This window comes from Tiliqua scincoides, chromosome 15, assembly GCF_035046505.1.
Source record: "Tiliqua scincoides isolate rTilSci1 chromosome 15, rTilSci1.hap2, whole genome shotgun sequence".
In the NCBI taxonomy this organism is placed as follows: Eukaryota; Metazoa; Chordata; class Lepidosauria; order Squamata; family Scincidae; genus Tiliqua; species Tiliqua scincoides.
The window spans coordinates 7851976-7869529 of NC_089835.1; positions in this window are offsets into that span (position 1 = coordinate 7851976).

The window sequence follows — 17554 nt, forward strand, 5'->3', positions numbered from 1 at the left end:
TTAACATCTTTTAATATTTTTTTACAGGCCTGATTCTTTTATGACTTGCTGCTGCTCTATGCTCTTTTTACCTATTTTTACTCTGACTGCTGTTTTTAGTATGTGTTAATATGTTTTTATTTGTTTTTAAATTGTTTTTAATATGTTGTAAGCCGCCTTGAGTCCCTTCGGGGAGAAAGGCGGGGTAGAAATAAAGTTATTATTATTATTATTATTATTATTTCCAGTCGTGTGGGGGGGGGGGCTTCTCCTGGTATCTGCCTCCTGCAGGAGAACCAGCGGGAACCTGAGCCAATAAGCAGGCAGAAAATGCAGAATGAGAGGAGCTGCTCTGGTCCACCCAGCAGGACTGAATCCCCTAATAGAGACCTGCTTCTGATCCCAAAACAGGCCCCTTAGTAGAAAGCAACATGAATCATTGTGCATAAGTAGAGCCCTGTGTTCTTGCTAACTGTGCTGGGCTGTTTTCAATCTCAGAAGAGCTTCTTTGCTCCCCTACAACTCCTGAGGGCTGCAGATTGTCTCCAAGCCAAGACTGCATACATAAGGTTTCTTAAGAGAGGAGCAAAGGTTAGGGAGACATGGTGGGCTGACGGCTGCTGGAAGCTCTGCTTATCAGCAGATACGTCTGTCGGATTTCATCTAAACCCCCCTGGACTGAAAGGGGTTATGGCGTGAGATTAAACACAATTCACTCCAGACGCTCCTGTTTTATCTCCTTGGGGTGAAGGCTCTGGGTGTCAAAAAGTTTCAGAGCAAAGGAGTTGGAGGCTATCGAGCTCTGCCAGGGACTCAAGCCTGACCCCCCCTTCCTATAGCTTTATTTTTCTGGGGAACGTAGTGGAGAATAGAGTTGGGAAAGAGAAAGAAATATTTGGACTTGAAAGACCAACAGCAAAAAGGCAAGAAATAATTAAAGGACTAAGAATTAAGAACTATAAAGAGTTAAAAGGAAAGAAATTATGGAATACAGTATAAATGCCCAGTCGGGTGGATTTTCAAGCTGGGATTGAGATTGTTAAGAAGACAAACATTAGGAGTTTTTATAAAATGTTTCTGGAGTTTATTCCTTTAGATTTTTTATTATTATTATAAAACTCTACAGTGTGTGGGACAGAAGGAAGACTGTCTCGCTTTTATGACGTGTTGATAAAGTTTTTATTTGAGTTTATCAGTTTTGTTTACCATTTTTTCTGGGATGTGAGAGGCTTGTTATGGTCATAATACTTTGTTTAAGTTACCAACATTAATAACAGAAGATAACAAAATTAAGACAATAGGCTGTTTGCTGAGGTTTTTGCGTAAAGGAATATACTGACATCTGGTGGAGAATTAAGACAACTACTTGTGAAGTGTTCCAGATTGGAACACTTAAGATAATTGGAACACATTTATCCATTCCAAGTGACATTGGAACACTTAAGATTGGAACACAGACTGGAAATTTAAGATAATTACCTGTGGATTGTGATAGACTGAGATTTTTAAAGGGATAATGGCCACCACTAGGAGACGTAATACGTTGGAAAAGATACATAAAGAGAAATCCACACCAAGATCATCAGGGAAAGAGCTGAATCTGGAAGCTATTCAAGATTTACTAATGAAGATGGAAAATCGTTTGCAGAAAAAAATAGAAGGGATGGATGGGAAATTTGAAACATTGCATCAAGAAATGCAGGAGATGAAATTACAGATGCAAACAAATATGTCACGTTGGGATACAATGTGGGAAGAAACAGAGACAAAGATAGAAGGGATAAATCATGACACAATAAAAGTTCATGAGACATAATCTGAGGATTTGGAAGTCAGAGAGGATAGGAATCAAAATAGGTTGGCATTGATGGGACGGGTGCAAAAAGAAAATATTTTAAGATTCAGAGCTACACCAGAACAGGAAGGAGAGGAGATAAGAGCCAGGATGAGAGAAATTTTGGCATTTTTTTACCAGGTGATCCTAATGAGATGGAGTTGGAGATGGATCGAGTCTACAGAGTGAATACAAGGATTACAAGGTTGAGGAAACTTCCTAGAGATATATTAGTGCATTTCACAAGAAAAAGGATAAGAGATATGGTTCTACAGCAACACACAAAGATAAAGCTCACAGTAGAAGGAGTACAGATGATTGTGATGAAGGAGGTTCCACTTAGAATTCCAAAGAAAAGGAAAGAATATGGCTTTCTGGTAGATGTTTTGAATGGGCTGGGGCACCTTCCTTATGAGGAAAGGCTATGGTGTTTGGGCCTCTTCAGCCTAGAAAAGAGGTGCCTGAGGGGGGACATGATTGAGACATCCCAAATTATGCACGGGAAGGATTAAATGGATAGAGAGATGCTCTTTACACTCTCACATACCACCAGAACCAGGGGACATGCACTCAAATGGAGTGTTGGGGAGCTGGGACAGACAAAAGAAAATATTTCTTTCCTCAGCACGTGGTTGATCTGTGGAACTCATTGCCACAGGATGTGGTGACGGCATCTGGCCTGGATGCCTTTAAAAGGGGATTGGACAAGTTTCTGGAGGAAAAATCTATTACGGGTTACAAGCCATGATGAGTATGTTCAACCTCCTGATTTTAGAAATGGGCTATGTCAGGATGCCAGATGCAAGGGAGGGCACCAGGATGAGGTCTCTTGTTATCTGGTGTTCTCCCTGGGACATTAGGTGGGCCGCTGTGAGATACAGGAAGCTGAACTAGATGGGCCTATGGCCTGATCCAGTGGGGCTGTTCTTATGTTCTTATGTCAATCCAGGGATTTGCTCAACTTCCCAGTTTTTGATGGGAAAATTATACTGGGAGCAAGAAGATACATTTCAGAAGGAGGTGCCATGCCAAGATATTCCATGTCATTCTTGTTAGTGTCATTGCTGTGAGAGTGAAATAAATATATGAGATTGTATAGTATTTCATTAAGGCAGCAACTCCTACATTTTGTTTTTGGTCAGCACCTACCCTTTGGGGAGAAAGGCAGAATGTGAATGAATGAATTTGTAGATACTTATTTGGGCTTTAATTCCCTCCATTAACTGAATCTTACTGGTGTGTAGATAAATGTGTTGCAACATGGTCACTTTCAAACAATGGTCTCTTCTGATTCCACACATCTACCATGGATACAGACCCCCAAATGGCCTGGAAAAAGAGGGAAAAGAAAGGAAAGGTGGAGAAAAATAAAGGCGAAGAACCTGCTCCCCCTTCATTTGCTGAAGCTCACATTCACCTGGGGCACAAGATGTGTGTGTATGTGTGTGGGGGGGGGGGGGACACACCTGGGTGTATCCCTTGCCAGACATTGGAGGTTTTGCACAAAATAATTATGCATTTCTTATAGGATTGAAAGACAGAAAGGGGTACTTTAATTGGGAAGGAAGGAAGGAAGGAAGGAAGGAAGGAAGGAGGATCTGGGGATGTAAATATGGGGCTAGTGGCAGAGTCGTTGAAAAGACTGGATGGGGCAGGAGTCCCCCTGAGCCAGGAAGGGGTGGCCCTGCCATTGGCTCCAGACAGCCTGAAATTACCCCGGGGAGGACAGAGAGCACCAAGCACAGAATGATCCCAGGTGCCAGTGAAACACTCATTAATGAGGATCCTTCCCTCATCAACTCCATCAAAAGCTAATTTAATGGGAGACACATGATGAGTTTTGTGTGAAATGGAAGTGCCAACACCTAATGAAATTGGAGGCCTCCTGCACACCTTCAGCTTGCCTTGGCAGAGAAGGAAGTTGGTCGAGGTGCTGCCCCATTTCTGAACATAGGTTGATGAGTCTCCTATTTAAATTCTACTAGACGTGAGAAAAGGACCTTATCCACATCATCAAGTGTTCCACTTGATGCACTTGATCCCCCCTCTCTTACACACACACACACACACACACACACATTATGATAGCAAACCATAACCTGTTTGGTTCCTGATCACAGGCAAGAGCCTAGATTAAAGTGCACAGAAATGGGTGTGTTTGGGAAAGAGACATGGACCTCCATGGGGTGATGGAGCCCTGCTGGACTGGCAGTGCCATCCATCTGCTTTCAAGTCCCCCAACAGGTGGGCTCCTCCAGGGAGACCTTGGCTTCCAACCACCCCCTGGTGCTTTTGGGCTCCTGAGCTATGATTGTCCCCAAGAAGACCCTTCTGTGCTTCTCAACAGTATCATTGCATCCTGCAGGGGAGGGGTTGCAACTTTGAATGCCCCACAGCAAAAGGAACATCAAGTCCCCATTGGAGGATCTCAGGGAGGGCTGCCTCTTTGCCCAGGCCTTTATTCAACTGTTTACTGCCTTAAGGAAACAAATGCTTCCTTACCTAGAGGAGAAGCCCCCAGTTGCCCACTCCCATTAAGATGCAGTGGTTTCTAACTGGGCTTCATTGCATCAGCTGGGGTGTTTGTGTGTGTGTGTGTGTGTGTGTGTGTGTGTGTGTGTGTGAGAGAGAGAGAGAGAGAGAGAGAGAGAGAGAGAACCACTGACCATAGGTATGGCCTGGGAAAAAGATGCATCTGCCTTAGCACATGGCCTCCATCCCATATTATTTAAATCCATAATCAGTTAAAGGAAAATATGCTTCTAGTTGTCAAATGGGCCACTGGGGAGGAGAACTTCCCCTTCCTGACCTACCTCTCTGGCTCATGTCTTCTTAGGTTCCCTTCCAGCTCAACTTGTTTGAGGAAGCACTGGAAATTGTCTTCAAACACTTTGAAAAACTTGTCATTAGAGATATAGAACTATGGACTCCTCCTCGTTTCTCCACTCACAGCGAAATGAGCAGGTTGGACGCCAGGGAGCTCCCAAATGGGTTGAAGGTGAGACGGGATCAGATGGCTCTTTCTTTGTACGGGGTTGGGGCCGATGCTCAGGGTCTGGTGCGTGGGGGGTGGCTTGGGTGGAAGACCTGCTTACATCTTATAACTCCTGCACTCCTTCACCCAACAGTTCAGTCCCATCCTGGGTGCAGACCCTCCTGACCCTGGCTGAAGGCTTGGTGGTCTTCTTGTGATGCCATCAGCAATCCTGCTTAATAACTCCTTTGAGATGAAGGAAATAGACTTCACTGAGTAAATAAGGAGTTCCTCACCAGGTCTGTCTTGTTTGGTTTATTTCTTCTGGGGTTAAAGGATCATTTCCAGCCGCCTGCCCTTTCCTTCTCATTAAAGCTGAACTTGCTCTGAATCTTTGGTGTCCATTATTAGTAATTATAATTATTATAATGGTGTATAACAATGTATTATGTCGCTTTTAGACTATGGTCTCTTCTGTGCACACACACCAGCCATAGGTTCAGGACATCACACTGCCCAGCTGGCTGGACCAACCCCTCAACGTGAAGGGATCTCTGGCGCGGAAGCACCAAAAACTGATGGTCATACATTCAGGAGGGATTCAGCCCATCATCCCATCTCATTCGCTGTCAAGGCAAGCTGGTGGTGTGTGGGTGGCTTCCAATTTTGCTATTTCACACAAAGATCATCATGTTTATCCCCTTAATTAGCTTTTTAGGGAGGTGATGAGCAAATGATCCTCATTAAAGAGTCATTTACTGGCACCTGGGGATCATATGTGCTTGGTTCCCTCCGTTCTCCCCTGGGCAATTTCAGGCTGTCTGGAGGCCAATAGCAGGGATACCCCTTCCTGGCTCAGGGAGACTCCTGAACCTTCCAGTCTGTTCAAGGACTCTTCCTCTAGCCCCACATTTACACCCCCAGATCTCAACCAACCAGTTAGTGAGTGGATTTCCATCCAATCAATTTAAAGTCTCCTAGAATGATGCAATCAGCTTGGGACACGCCAATTGGCACTGCCTCCGGCTCATCCCGGCTGTGGTGAGGTGTATAAAGCGTTTCATTTGGAGCACTTCACCCCCAAAGAAAACCAGAATGAAGAGCTACGATGGGGAGCTGGGTGAGTTTCAATTTATAAACCTTTCATCTATATATAGAGCACACATTGAAATCCTTGATGGCATCTCCTCAATGGGATATTCAGCAGCTTCAGTCTCTCTCTCTCCAGGAAATGCTGGTGCCAGGCTGTCTATGGCAAAGCTGGTAGTGAGGAACGAGGCTGCACGGGCTGGGGTTTATCTCTGCCAGAATGGGCACGGCAGAGCCTTCTCTTCTAGGCTTCTAGAATCAACTCGGTCCTGAGTGTCCTCAAGGAAACCCCCAATGGCCACGGACCTCCGGAGAGGATTTCAGTGCAGAATCATCAGTATCCTGCCAGGATATTGTGTTTTGTCATCTACATATGCCCATGGGAGACCAACAGTGTTTGCATCTTGACAATATTTGATTGTGTGTGTCCAGGTCCCAGCTGGGCACCTGTCTGGCTGAAGGTCTCCCAGAGGGCAGCGATTCCCCTCCCAGCTGGCAGCCATACCCAAAAGTCCACAGAGCCCTCGTGAAATGGCCCACAGCCTGGAGAGGCCAGGAGGGGCAGGATTTCACACCAATTGGGGCCAGGCGGGAGGGAGGGCCATGCCAGACCGTCAGGTTCAGCGTGAGGTACCCACTTAGGACACCGGGCACTCTGCTCACCGGCCCAGTGTGGGGTCCGCTCCAAAATGGTACATACAGCAGACATATGTGTGGTTGTGTGTGTGTGTTCATCAAACATATATTTGCTTTAAATTTATAGAAATTTAAAAACAAACTTAGAGAGAAGTACCAGCTTGCTGGCATCAGATCCCCCTGCCCCATGTCCAAGGCTTGGTGGTCTTGTGATGCCAACAGGTCCAGCCTCTCAGAGCTTTGCGGGTGCTTCCGTTCTGGCAGCCGGGGGTCCCACTGACCTGGTAGGGTCAGCCACGGACAAGGGGTTGGGCTCTCATGCTCCATTTTGAAACTGCTCTTTCCCAATTGTCTGTTTCAGGTTCAGGTTATTTTCTGGATAATTAACAAATACAAAACGGATGCCTCGATGTCAGCGACTGTATCGGGCTCATCTCCCACCAGTGACTCCGATGGGGGTTTTGCGAAAGCAGCTGGAAGCCTTGCTGTGCCTGGAGCTGTGAGGTTCCAGGGGGGCCCACCAGCACCATACTCTGTTCCAGCTCCACTTGCCTGTGCGGTTACTGTCTCCATGCCAGTTCCCAGCGATACCCCTCAGCTGCCTGCTTTGAGAGGCAACACTCAATATCCTGCGAGCACTGACAACTGAGTGGAGGCACATGGAATTAGGAGCGACCAGAAAATGGCGACCATGACACAGATCTATAGTTGAGCATCTGGGCCCAGTTGTATTCACTGCCCCCAAATATCAGGCCAATGCTTTGACTTTCACCCCCTGGGCCCAAATCTGTTTCCTTCTCTCTGCATCCCTCCTACTCCTGGTTCTGAAGGGGTCCTGCTTGATGACTCCTCGGAGGAGGAAGAAATAGGTTCCACTGAGTAGATAAGGAGTTCCCACCCACCCCTCTCTGGCTTTGTCTGTTGCTTTGGGGCTAAAGGCGGATTGTCCAGTCTCCTGTCCTTCCATTTCTATTAAAGCTGAATACGCATTGAATCCTTGGTGTTGTCTATTATTATTAACTATTAATTGTAACAATATATTCAATTTATTTATTTATTTATTTATTTATTTAGAGAGTGAGAGAGAGAGAGAGGGAGAGCTAGAGAGAGAGCTAGAGAGAGAGAGAGAGAGAGAGAGAGAGAGAGAGAGAGAGAGAGTTGTCCATGGTGATAACTGTCCATGGTGCAAAGAGGGGGTGCCTCTTTGCCTTCTGACTACCCTGTGAGTGTAACCCCCCCAAAGCCCCCACCCCAAACATATTTTTAACTGAGCACACAGGTCTCAGCTCTTCCAGATTTTGCAAAGAAGGAGCGTGCCACTTTGACCTTTGAATACCCTGTGAGTGTTGGCTCACCCTGGGATTAGCTGGCCACCTATTCCTTCAGTAACACCAGCCTCAAGGGGGGGTTCCTCTTTGAATACCCTGTGCACAACTTGGGGGGAACCTCATATATCACATTGAGCTTCCTGCTGCAACACGGATAGGACAGCAGTAAAGATCCTGCTATCTCCATGTCACTTGCTGGAAAGACAGGTCTTCAGTAAGAAAATGGTGGAGAGCCAAATCCTGAGCTGCCCGTTGAGCTGGGATTGCCACAGTGCCAAAATGGTCGCCACGGCATCCTATGCGCAACATGGCAGTCACCGGTGGCTCCTCAAGGGAAAGGGTCGCGTCCACTTCCCCTGGGTAAGGAAATTAGCCCCTCAATGGGGCCACTGGATACTGTGGCAAGACTTGGACTCCCACAGAATCGAGAGCCACCCTGTCAGATCCAGTGGGTGTGGAGTGGAGAGGACACGAGCTGTGCCCAAGTTGGACTGAGGGTGGGCTGTAGTAAGAGCACTCAATTCTCCTCCTCCCTCCAGCATCCGATCAGGGACAGAGATGGTCTTCTTGCCTTGATTGACTCTGGGAGGGGCAAACAATGTGCCCTCCACCAGGGAGGGGAGGGCAGCAGCATTGGCCAGTTTCCTTGTTCAGAGGAATGTGGGTCAAGTCGGAACTACTTGCGGAGAAACTGATCAAGTTGATAAGGGCACCTTTTCATGTTCAGAAGCAGGTCTAGCGGGGCTGTTCTTGTGTTCATTCACAACCCAGGGACATACATTCAGAAGTGATTCAGCCCATCACCCCACCTCATTCTCTGCCAAGGGAAGCTGGAGGTGTGTGGGTGGCCTCCAGGTTGGTTCGGTGTTGGCACCGCCATTTTGCACCAAGTTCATCGTGTGTCTCCACTGAGTTGTCTTTGGATGGAGGTGATCAGAGAACCATCCTTGTTAAAGGGTGGTTTCCTGGAACCAGGGAATATCACCTCTATCGATCTGTGCTTGGCTAGCTCTGTGCTCCCCTGGGCAAATGAAGGCTGTCTGGAGGCCAATGGCAGGGCCGCCCCTTCCTGGCTCAGAGCAAATCCTGCCCCTTCCTGTCTTTTCAAGAACTCTGCCTCTAGCCCCACATTTATACACCCAGATCCCCATTCCTTCCTTCCTTCCTTCCTTCCTTCCTTCCTTCCTTCCTTCCTTCCTTCCTTCCAAAGCATGTAAGGAACATACCATTACTTTGTGCAGAACCCCCAAAGTCTGGGAAGGGATACCCCAGGTTTTTTTCCCTCTTCCTTGCACCAGGTGAATGAGAGCTTGAGCAAAAGTTGGGCAAACAGACCCATTCCCTTTGCTTTTCTCCACCTTTTCTTTCTTCTGGTTCCCCTCTGCTTGACCTCCTCTTCCTCAGGCCTTCCCATCAAGGTTACCCATCAAGGTTTTATATATATATACACCAAAAAGTCCACAGAGCCCTCCTGAAATGTCTTAGGGAGACATGGTGGGCTGATGGCTGCTGGAAGCTCTGCTTATCAGCAGAGACGTCTGTCAGATTTCATCTAAATCCCCCTGGACTGAAAGGGGCTATTGCGTGAGATTAAACACAATTCACTCCAGACGCTCCTGTTTTATTTCCTTTGGGCGAAGGCTCTGGGTGTCAAAAAGTTTCAGAGAGAAGGAGTTGGAGGTTATCGAGCTCTGCCAGGGACTCAAGTTTGACCCCCCCCCTTCCTATAGCTTTATTTTTCTGGGGAACATAGCGGAGAACAGAGTCGGGAAAGAGAAAGAAATATTTGGACTTGAAAGACCAACAGCAAAAAGGCAAGAAATAATTAAAGGATTAAGAATTAAGAACTATAAAGAGTTAAAAGGAAAGAAATTATGGAATACAGTATAAATGCCCAGTTGGGTGGATTCTCAAGCTGGGACTGAGATTGTTAAGAAGACAAACGTTAAGAGTTTTTATAAAACTTTTTTGGAGTTTATTCCTTTGGATTTTTTTTATTATTATTATAAAACTCTACAGTGTGTGGGACAGAAGGAAGACTGTCTCGCCTTTATGATGTGTTGATAAAGTTTTTATTCGAGTTTATTAGTTTTGTCAGAATCTTGTAATGTACAAGTCAGAATCTTGTAATGGTCATAATACTTTGTTTAAGTTACCAACATTAATAACAGAAGATAACAAAATTAAAACAATAGGCTGTTTGCTGAGGTTTTTGCATAAAGGAATATACTGACATCTGGTGGCAAATTAAGACAACTACTTGTGAAGTGTTACAGATTGGCACACCTGTGGAAATTTAAGATAATTGCCTGTGGATTGTGATAGACTGAGATTTTTAAAGGGATAATGGCCACCACTAGGAGACGTAATACGTTGGAAAAGATACATAAAGAGAAATCCCCACCAGGATCATCAGGGAAAGAGCTGAATCTGGAAGCTATTCAAGATTTACTAATAAAGATGGAAAATTGTTTGCAGAAAAATATAGAAGGGATGGATGGGAAATTTGAAACATTGCATCAAGAAATGTAGGAGAGAAATGTGGGCAATTTTTTTTACCAAGTGATCCTAATGAGATGGAGTTGGAGATGGATAGAGTCTACAGAGTGAATACAAGGATTGCAAGGTTGAGGAAACTTCCAAGAGATATATTAGTGCATTTCACAAGAAAAAGGATAAGAGATATGGTTCTACAGCAACATGCAAAGATAGAGCTCACAGTAGAGGGAGTACAGATGATTGTGATGAAGGAGGTTCCACTTAGAATTCCAAAGAAAAGGAAAGAATATGGCTTTCTGGTGGATGTTTTGAATGGGCTGGGGCACCTTCCTTATGAGGAAAGGCTATGGTGTTTGGGCCTCTTCAGCCTAGAAAAGAGGCATCTGAGGCGGGGGGACATGATTGAGACATCCCAAATTATGCACGGGAAGGATAGAGTGGATAGAGAGAGGCTCTTTACACTCGCACATAACACCAGAACCAGGGGACATCCACTAAAATTTAGTGTTGGGAGGGTTGGGACAGACAAAAGAAAATATTTCTTTACTCAGTGTGTGGTAGGTCTGTGGAACTCCTTTCCACAGGATGTTGTGATGGCGTCTGGCCTGGATGCCTTTAAAAGGGGATTGGACAAGTTTCTGGAGGAAAAATCCATTACGGGTTACAAGCCATGATGTGTATGTGCAACCTCCTGATTTTAGAAATGGGCTATGTCAGAATGCCAGATGCAAGGGAGGGCACCAGGATGCAGGTCTCTTGTTATCTGGTGTGCTCTCTGGGGCATTTGGTGGGTCGCTGTCAGATACAGGAAGCTGAACTAGATGGGCCTATGGCTTGATCCAGTGGGGCTGTTCTTATTTTCTTACCTTTCATATTCAGTCTCTCAGCCCAGGGAACATTGGTACCCCTCTGTCTATGCTGAAGCCGGTGGTGAGGAACGAGGTTCTACAGGTTGGGGTTTATCTAAAATAAATAGATACCTATTTAGCAGGGCTAACTCTGAATCCCACCAGAAGAGGGTTGGCTTCATCTCAGCTGCCTGGGACCCCACGTCTAGCACCCAGGAGACAGGTCCCCACTCACAGGACATGGGTGGAAAGAGCTGAGGATGTTGCCTTGCAGGGAAATCGGACAAATGGGACAGGGAAAGTCTGAGTATGAGATGCGCCTGGAAAAATGACATTCATTTTCACTGGGATTTCTTCTACTGGTTTAATATGCTGAACAAACCCCTGGCAAACCCCTGGGCCGCTGGCATTTCCACAGGGCTCCTCTGGGAGTCAGAAGGAAGCCAGTTTGCCCGAGACATTTCAAATGAGCTGTAACAGGGGTGCTTTACTCTGTGTCCCACCCCCTCATTTATTCACCAATAGAGTTCCCTAGCAAAAAGCAGGAGTGTGTATGTGTGTGTGTGTGTGTGTGTGTGTGTGTGTGTGTGTGAGAGAGAGAGAGAGAGAGAGAGAGAGAGAGATCCATAGTTTGCACTATGTTTTGAAATGTTATATATATAGTACATTATATACATTATACATTATATATACACATTATTTATGTAATGTAAAAATGTTTTATATATAAAAACTCACACATTCATATATTTCTGTATATATAAATATGTATATGTTTATATGTGTATATACATGCATATACAGAAACACAGATACATACGTATATACATGCATACATATACACACATATACATAAATATATTTAATTCTCTATATATAGAATTAAATAAAATAATATATATAATTATATATATTGAATATAGAGAGAGATATATATAGAAAATTAAATCTATATTAATTAAATATATATAGAATATATATAGAAATAAATATATATGTATGTATGTGTGTGTATATAATTAAATATGTATGTATGTATGTATGTACATGTAAAGGTGCAATGCTTTAAAAGCCACCACTGGTTTTGAAGGCAAGGGTGATGGTCTGCTTTACACCAGCATTGGGGAGCCTGCACAACTTTGTGTTTTGCATCCCCCCTCCCAGGAATGTATGTGCTTACGGGGCAAAAACAGTCATCTTGTAGGTAGAAAGGAAGCTGATTCCTGTCCCCCCTTTTCAGAAACTCAAAGTCTCTTTGCACAATAGAGGACATGGTGGATTTCCACAATTTCCAAACATGAAGACATGTGCAAAGCAGCAGCACAGTTTCTGACCGTGTGGGGAGGCTCAGTGAGACTTCCGTGTGGTCCCAGAGGCGGGCCTTTTTTTCCCAAAGAGTGAGCCAAGACGTGCCAACTTAGTGCCAGGGTTGGTTGGAACTGGACAGACTTCTTCCAATTGTTGTTTTCGTCGTATGCTCTTAAGTCAAAGAACAGCAGGCTCGTTGGCAATGATTGAATATTACCCCACAGCCGTGGGCATGTGGAGACTAGAGATGCGCATTGATTTCAGACTCACAAATGTTCAGGAACTGAACACCACTTGCCCCTCCCATCGTGTTCGTCTGTTCGAGAGCAAAATCCTTGCCATTATAAAATGACTTTTCCACTGCCACTTTCCAGGGGCATTTGGTGGGCTGCTGTGAGATACAGGAAGCTGGACTAGATGGGCCTACGGCCTGATCCAGTGGGGCTGTTCTCATGTTCTTATGCCACGAGAATATTTAGATTATAAAAGTATAGTGTTTAAGAGTCTCACATTCACATATACAAGCCCACGCATGTGGGCTGGTCACAAGGACACCTCTGCAGGCCTCATTCTTTCCATGTGAAGATGACTACAGGGTGGTGCCTTCTGGGAGGGCACCCATCCTGAGCAGCATCCGTCCTCATCACCAGCCCCAAGAGAGAAATGCCGGGACCGGCATTCCCTGGGGGGAGAGACTGGATTTTAAAGCGATGTGGAAATGGCACCAGGAATGTGCTCAGCAAAGAGAAATTTAAAGGTCCTTGAATCTCGACTCACCAAGGTGATCAGCGGAATCCTGTGGATCCTGTCTTCTCCCAGGTGGTTGTGATGGTGGGTATCTCCGAGCTGCTCTCTTTATACACCTCACCGCTGGTGGGTTGCACCACCTGCTTGTTGCCAGCTGAGTGTTCCACTTAGGAGAGATGTTCATTGGCTGACTGGAAGTCTCATCCATTGCGTCAACATGTGACACGTTCTAAAGTTGTCCCACATATGAGTGTTGGAGAAACCATGGTGTTGGTGGCAAGCCATGCCCCAAGGGAGGATCCTAGTGAATCCCATGAAGAAGGGGAGCCTGCTCTTTACCTCAGCAGTTACCTGAAGGGAGAGAGGGAGGGGACAGCCCACTCCTCTGTCCCAAGAGTTTCCCAAGTGCTTGTCAGAGCTGTAGAAGGTGGGGGGAAGAGCAAGGCCATATCAGAGAACAACAGAGGCTCTCTACCAGTTGCAAAGACAACAAATGGGACCTCAGAACCAGCGGCCCCAATGATGCAAATTTCTTGCAAAAGTTTGAATAGTAACAATGTTTCCTTAAAACGTTCTAGGTTTTTCATGTATGCAATACAAGAAAGTAAAGTGCATTGTTCTTAAAGAAAAGAAAAGCATTTGTTCTCAAGAGAAAGAAGGAATGTTACATCCAATTGTGTATCTAAGTAAGAAACTATTGCCTCGTGAAACACATTATGCTGTATGTGACTTTGGATGTCTTGCTGAAGCTTTGTCTCACATGAGGTATAGCAGAAATCAGCAACACACCAGTCATGAGTAGTAACGTAACTGTATTAGTAAGAAAGGTGAAGTACTCTCCATGTAACCTCATTATGTATGATGCTGGTAATGCAAACTGTCTTATAGCTTTCACTGCTTATTATCTTGTAGTAAACCCTGCTTTGTATAGCTTAGTACGTAACTGTAAAACAAGTTCAGTATAAGAAGTGCCCTAACCTGTGCGTAGCTAAGAGTGGCTGAAGGTGTTAAACCTCCTAGCCCCTCTTCCAAAAAGGGGAGCGTGTCATGAATATGTACAGTTCAGGCCTAGTAGCATTGCAAGGCCTGAACCAAGTAACCCAGTAACACTGAAGGGGCTTGCAAGGGGCTTTTGGTCCTAGCTGCTAGGATTTACATCTCAATGGAAGGTGATTATGTAGCACCTAGGCAGCCAGAAAGACGCCCATCAAAGATGGAGTGCAGCTGTAGATCTCCAGGGGGGAGGGAAGAGCTGAGAGGGCAAGCTTCCAGCCCCACTTCCAGAGGACAGGGTCTTTGTTCCTTGTCTCTTGGTGAGAGAGGTGGTGGGTGCACATCCTGCCCCACCAGGACCATGTGGCCTCTTAGGTAACTGAGGATCTACAAAAGAAGCTGACCCAGGTGAGAGTCAGAGAATAACAGAGTTAGCCAGTTAGCTTTGTTGTTTTATGCTGATATGTTTCTTAGAAGTTTTTATGCCTCTAGCATTTGCTGCCTTTTGTAACTTTTTGTAACCCTATGTACTTAATAAAGTAAAAATCTTTTTTAAAATGTTGGTTCATTGTCTGCTGGGGACAAAGGTTCAGAATCCTGCCTAGCCGTTCAGCAAGCTACCAAAAATCCTCACTGTGGACTAGAAACCTGAGAGGACTGAGACTTTAAGTAAAGAAAGTGCTCAGTGCCTACAAGGGATATAGTTAAGCCTAAAGGGTCTTGGTTTCCATGGACTGAGGCACTGGCACTGGCACTTCAGTGGGACTTGCTCCTGAGTAGACATGCCTAGGCTGGGGCTCATGGTCCTGTTTCTGCCACACGCTGAACCTTGCTGGCCTGGCAAGCCCGGCCCTAACCAACTTTCCCACACCCACCCAGCCCCCAATCCTGTCCACACTTTCCTGGGAGGAAGCCCCACTGACTCGAATGGGACTGACTTCTGAGTAGACATGCCTGAGATTGGTCATCACCACATCTTGTGGCTGCAAATTCTGTACATGTGGGTAGAAGAACTTTCTTTGGACTGTTCTGAATCTGTTGCCCACAATTCAGTGGCTGAATTTTAGGATTTAGAACACTGAGTGTCTGTGGAACTCCTTGCCTCAGGACATGGTGATAAATACAGTGAATAGGGGGATGCTCTTTTGCCTCTCGCACAGCACCAGAACCAGGGGACGTCCACTCACACTGAGTGTCTGTGGAACTCCTTGCATCAGGACATGGTGATAAATACAGTGGATAGGGGGATGCAGTTTTCCCCCTCACAGAACACCAGAACCAGGTGCGTCCACTCACACTGAGTGCCTGTGGAACTCCTGGCCACAGGATGTGGTGATAGAGTGGGCAGGGGGATGTTCTTTTCTTTGCACCAATCATGTTTCAATACCTTGAGCCAATAGAGGGTGTGTGACCACATGATTTTTGATCCATAACTTTTTTATTAATCAATCAATTAACCCATCTTTTGTGCCCCCTCTCCCCTGTGTGCTATTTGATTTGGGTTCAAACAAATCTGTAGAGTGAGTCTATGTAATCATTTTTTATATTTTGCCTTCATCAATTGTTTTAACCAATATTTATTAAATGTGTTAAAAGTTTTAATTAAATTTTGTGGTTGTTACATATTTGCAAATACATGCAACAAGCCTTGCTATAATCCCTGGTATGCGCTCCAAAGCGTTGTTTTTTGTTCTGTCTTTTTGTTCTTCTGTCTTGAAGATCTCCCCTCATTTTCTAGTTCTTAAGTAGTTTCGGAATGGGGATTTAAAGAGAGGGAATGGAAATGAATACGTACATAAAATAAATTTAAAAATAAATAAATAAAAGATTAACAAGTTGTGATTTCCTGCCCCCCCCTATTTTTTAGAAAAAAGCACTCTGTGAGTGTGTGTGTGCGTGTGTGCGTGTGTGTGTGTGTGTGTGTGCATTGTTTTGATTTGATTTGATTTGTATTCCTCCTTTCTCCCCACAGGGCACCAAGTTGACTATCAACATTTAAAAATCATAAAAATGCAATAAAATACATAAAATATTTTTACATAAAAATGTCAATAAAATACATACATAAAAATGTCAATAAAATAAATAAAAAATGTCAATAAAATACAATACATAAAAATGTCAATAAAATAAATAAAACAGCCAGCAGCAATAAATCAGCGGTAAAAATAATTTATTATATTATTATAATACCTATTAATATCTATATCTATCTATACCTATATATTTATTTATTCATGTGTATGAGGATGATGACATGTAATAGAATCTATTGTTACAATTTATATTTAATAATAATAGACAACACCAAGGATTCAATGCATATCCAGCTTTAACAGATAGGAAAGGCCAGGAGACTGGACAATCAGCCTTTAGCCCCAAAGCAACAGACAAAGCAAGAGAGGTGTGGGTGGGAACTCCTTATCTACTCAGTGGAACCTATTTCTTCCTCCTCTGAGGAGTCATCAAGCAGGATCCCTTCAGAACCAGGAGTAGGAGGGATGCAGAGAGAAGGAAACAGATTTGGGCCCAGGGGGTGAAAGCAAAAGCATCAGCCAAATATTTTGGGGGGCAGTGAATACAACTGGGCCTAGATGCTCGTCTATAGATCTGCATCATGTTTGCCATTTTCTGGTTTCTCCTAATTCCATGTGCCTCTTTGGGTTCCACTCTAATCCTAGTTGTAACTGCCAGCAGGACATTGTGTGTCATCTCTCCAGTCTAATGGCTGAGGGCTTGGGACGATGCCCCACATATATTTTTTATATATCCATTCCATCGGATGCCTCCAGGCCAGCAGCTGGATCAGCTGCCTGTGTTATATCTATATATACAGATATAGAGATATAGAAATAGATAGAGATATAGAAATTGATATAGATATAGATATATAAGCACAGGCAGACCCAGACACTCATCCAAGGCTTGGCAGGGCAACCATGACGGGGAGGTCTGAGGAAGGAGAGGTGAAGGAGAGGGGAACCAGAAGAAAGAGAAGGTGGAGAAAAGCAGAGGGAATGGATCTGTTTGCCCCTCTTTTGCTCAAGCTTGCATACACCTGGTGCAAGAAAGGGGGGGGGGAAACCTGGGTCGTCCCTTGCCAAACATTGGGGTTCTGCATAAACTATTGGTATGTTCCTTACATGTATTGGAAGGAAGGAAGAAAAGGAAAGAAGGAAGGAAGGAATGGGGATCTGGGTGTTTAAATGTGGGGCTAGAGACAGAGTCCTTGAAAAGACTGGAAGAGGCAGGAGTCTCCCTGAGCCAGGAAGGGGCGGCCCTGCCATCGGCCTCCAGACAGCCTTCATTTCCCCAGGGG